The 4,514-nt window shown below is 42.5% G+C and overlaps 1 pseudogene; it reads left to right on the forward strand.

Moving 5' to 3' along the window:
- Positions 1-3,982: 3,982 nt before the first annotated feature.
- LOC145510526 (peptidyl-prolyl cis-trans isomerase H pseudogene) lies at positions 3,983-4,514 on the forward strand (annotated as a pseudogene).

Below are 4,514 nucleotides of genomic sequence, written 5' to 3' on the forward strand. Positions count from 1 at the left end.
ACCCTGACTCTGGGGAAGATTGAAAGCATGAGGAGAAGGGGACGACAGGGGATGAGATGGTTGGATGGCATCACCGACTTAATGGACATGAGTTTGAGTAAGCTCCGGGAGTTGGTGATGGACAGGGAGGCCTGGTGTGCTGCAGTCCATGGGGTCGCAAAGAGTTGGACACAACTGAGTAGCTGAACTGAACAAGATGCTTGGGAAAATATCAGAAGAAGGAAGTGGAGAGGGAAAGAGTCAGACTATAATGGACCTCTTATGCCACAGTGGGACATTTTAACTCTGTCCTAAAAGCAATGGGGAGTCAAAAGTTTTGTCAGTGAGGGAGTATAGTACAATGCCTGGCTGAAACAGACTGTTTATGTCCTTCCAAAATTAAGATGTTGAAATCCTAATATCCCTGTTATGGTACTTGGAGGTGGGCCCTTTGGGAGGTGAATAGGTGATAAGGATGGTACCCTTATTAATGGGATTAGTGCCCTTATAAAAGAGATCCTAGAGAGCTCCCTCACCCTGTCTGCCATGTGAGGACAGACTATCTATGAACCAGGAAGAAGGCCCCCACCTGACACCAGCTCTGCCAGCACTTCAGTCTTGAACATTCCAGCCTCCTAGAACTATAAGAAATAAATGTTTGTTATTTAAGCTGCCCAATCTATCGTAGTTTGTTATAACAGCCCAAATGGACTAAGACACTGGCACATATTGTAGAAGACTCTAAATAAAGCCTGCTGTTTTGATGTGACTAAAACTACTATGCCAGCTCAAAATCCATACTGATTTCTTGGAAATCCTTTCATAAAGATGATCATTTTAAGCCATTCTAGATTTCCTTAGGTACATTAACTAGACTATATCACTCTAACCCACAATCAAATGTACAGACTATTAACTGAAACTGGTTCTCAGAATTATAAGATCTAAAACTGCCTCTAGAAAAGCAGGATTGAAGTGATACAGTCTTTACCGAGATGGAGACTAGAGTGTAGTATCAATTTGTTAAATTACAGGAAAATGTGGGTCTTGGAATAAACCGGTAACAACCAACATGTATTATGTGCAAGGCAATGTGCTAGGTAATTTGAGATTATTTTCCTTAATCTTCACAACCACCATTTAAAATGATTATCATTTTTTCATTTACAGATAAAGAAGCCAACTTACAAATGTGAAACAATTTACCTAAGATCACATAAGTCATGGGAGCAGAATGGAGCAGTTGACATCAAGCTGAGAACCTCACAGCTCTAAATGACTGCCCGTTTGTTTGTTTTTTTCCTCAGAGATTATTGAGGTTAATCCCCAGCCGCTTGCTTCAGATATCATCTAGGTCCAAAATATCATGACCATCCACTGCCCCTCATGTGGCTCTGACTATCCACCTCTTCTTCCCCAAGGGTGACTTGGTAGAGCTTAAAATGGTTAGAATCCCTAGACTGCCACGAGAGTGATGAGAAGCAGTCTTATCTGTTTACTCTAACTTGCCATACAGACATACTTATTTTCTAAGCGGACTATGACACTGAAAACGTTGAGCAGCCCTACTTGAAACCAGTCTAATCTTCCTCCTCTCAAAATCCTCCAGAAATCCCAATCTGGGATCAGCAAACTCCACTATACCCTCAATCTGTCCTTGGAAAGCCAATGAATTAAAATTTGGCATCTGCTGAAGACACTGCTTTCCTGAAGACACTAATAAAAATGACCCAGCCTGAGAAATAGACTAAGATTGTAGCAAAGATCATTCCCAGAGTGTAGCTTTTCCACCATTTCCCCCAGGAGCACCCATGCTGTTTTTTAGATTAATTTTTCAGGTTTGAGATAACACTTGTTCATATCCTGTTTTAAAAAAAAACTAATCTATGGCCACTTCTAACAGCTAGAGATGCGTTTGCCTCATATAGGGTAACCCAGAAACCATCATCCCCACAACTGTGGCTTCATTGTTCCACCCTATCCACACTAGACATGTTTTTTGTTTTCTGTTTTATTTTATTGATGCCTTGACATCTTGGGCCTTGTAGACCAGGATGGAACTGTCCCTCTCAGGGTTTGCTAATTTATAGAGAGGGAAAACAACTTGCCTTCAATCACACTTTTTTTGTGCAAACCAACCAATCCAAACCTTCTTTATGGACTCTCATGCACCAAACCAATATTCTCACTGCCCTAAATCACCGAGGGCCAGGTACCAGAAAACCAGGGATCACCCATATAGCCCAGAGCCCTGTTGAGATTATTCAAACTGGGACTTCCCGGGTGGTCCAGTGGTTAAGAATCCACCTGCCAATGCAGGAGACGTGGGTTCAATCCCTGGTGGGAGAGGATCACACGTGCCACAGGGCAACTAAGCTCGTGTACTACAGCTACTGAGCTCGTGCACCACAACTGCTGAAGCCTGTGCGCCCTAAGAGCCCGTGCTCTGCCACAAGAGAAGCCACCACACCGAGAAGCCCACACACCACAAGTAAAGAGTAGCCCCCGATCACCGCAGCTAGAGGAAGCCCACACACAATTAAGATCCAGTACAGCCAAAAATAAAAATAAAGAAAGAAATATTTTAAAATAACAAAATACTTTAAAAAAAAAGAAAAAAGAAAAAGGAATTATTCAAAGTAGCCAACTCAATCTTTTTCCTTGCCTCACCCATTCCTTCTTGTGAAAACCATAATAAAGTCTCTGGGCAAAGCTTTTTCCACACACCTTCTGCCTCCTGGCCAACCTTCAGGCTTGGGTCCCTGCATGCACCTCTTGGGAACTCTGCATAATAAAACTTTCATTGGCATTGAAGTCCTGTGTCATAACTCTATAGTCACCTCTGTAAATTAAGTACTGGGAACAATCAAAGCATTTGTCACTTCCATTATAGCAGTTAACATAGTTAACATATACTCTCAGATACTATGTATATAGTAGATACTTTCATCTCCAGAGTCTAATCTCCCTGAGAGCAAGAACCATATTTTACTAAAAAGCTCTGTAGTGTGGGTTTGTATGCCCAAGAATGCACACAATCAGTGTTTATCCGACTGAAATATTTGTTGAACTGTGGTCAATTCCTGTCCCCTGGCAAAGCCACTTCCTTGCGATTGTTCTCCTCCCATAGCAACAGTACACCATAGAATATGCGGAGAAGTGGTTTTCATTTTCCACAGGGAAGGAATACAAAAGCCAGCCTCACAAACACAAGGCATTACCTAGACTGCTGGGTCCCAATAAGGAGTCTAAGCCTAGACCGATATTAGAGGCATTTACACAGAGACAAAGCAGAAAACTGGTGATGTGGCTGTTCAGATACTCAGTGCTGTGGCTCAGGACTCTGCGTCAGTGATGACACAGGAGACAAATTGTGACAGCATTCACTGGAGAATAAATGGAAATTATTTTGAGTATCTAATTGGATTGACAGTGAAGAACTGGGGATTATTTTTCAAAAACCTAAAGCATCTCAAGTATCCCATTCTCAAGATTTGTTCCACTGTGTTTTTAAAATTACACATGCTTGAGTGCTGGGACTCAAACAGAGATGCTCTCTATCCCTCGGTATTTCTAACTGAATAATTCAGATCCCCTAGAGATGGAGATGGCAAACCACTTCAGTATTCTTGCCTGGAAAATCCCATGGACAGAGGAGCCTGGTGGGCTATAGTCCATAGGGTTGCAGAGTCGGACATGACTAAAGCGACTTAGCAAGCAGCAAAATGCAAATATAAATATCTAGAAATCCTCTTTAAGATAAATAAGTAACATATAGTCATTGGTTTTTAGGTCTTCTGGTATTGGCAAAAAGACATGGATTTGCAGTCTGAGGACTGGTATGTTCAAGTACAAGAGTGACTAGGCTCTGTCACTAATTAGCTGTGTGACCCTGATAAAACCTTTACCTCTCTGCCTCTATTGACAAATAAGAATCTATCATAAGAGACCCACCCTGATGATTAAATGTTAAAGGTGCTTCATCTGCTTCTGGGTCAGAGCCATGGCAGGGGCAAATTCAAGCCCTGTCAATCCCATGGTATTCTTTGATGACAGCATTGGTGGCCAGGAAGTTGGCCGCATGAAGACTGAGCTTTTGCAGACATTGTGCCTAAGACTGCAGAGAATTGTAGGCAGTTCTGCACAGGAAAATTCAGAAAAGATGGGGTTCCAATGGGATACAACGGAGCACCTTCCACAAGGTCATAAAAGATTTCATGATTCAGGGTGGAGATTTTGTTAACGGAGATGGTACTGGAGTCACCAGTATCTACTGGGGGCTGTTCACAGATGAAAATTTTAAGCTTAGACACTCAGCTCCAGGCTTGCTTTCCATGGCAAACAGCGGTCCCAGTACAAATGGCTGCCAGTTTTTCATCACTTGCTCTAAGTGTGATTGGCTAGATGGGAAGCTCGTGGGGTTTGGAAAAATCACTGATGGACTTTTGGTGATGAGAAAGCTTGAGAATGTTCCCACAGGCCCCAGCAATAAGCCCAAGGTGCCTGTGGTGATCTCACAGTGTGGGGAGATTTAG

Source organism: Giraffa tippelskirchi, chromosome 6 (assembly GCF_054371585.1).
Source record: "Giraffa tippelskirchi isolate mGirTip1 chromosome 6, T2T-mGirTip1v1.2.pri, whole genome shotgun sequence".
In the NCBI taxonomy this organism is placed as follows: Eukaryota; Metazoa; Chordata; class Mammalia; order Artiodactyla; family Giraffidae; genus Giraffa; species Giraffa tippelskirchi.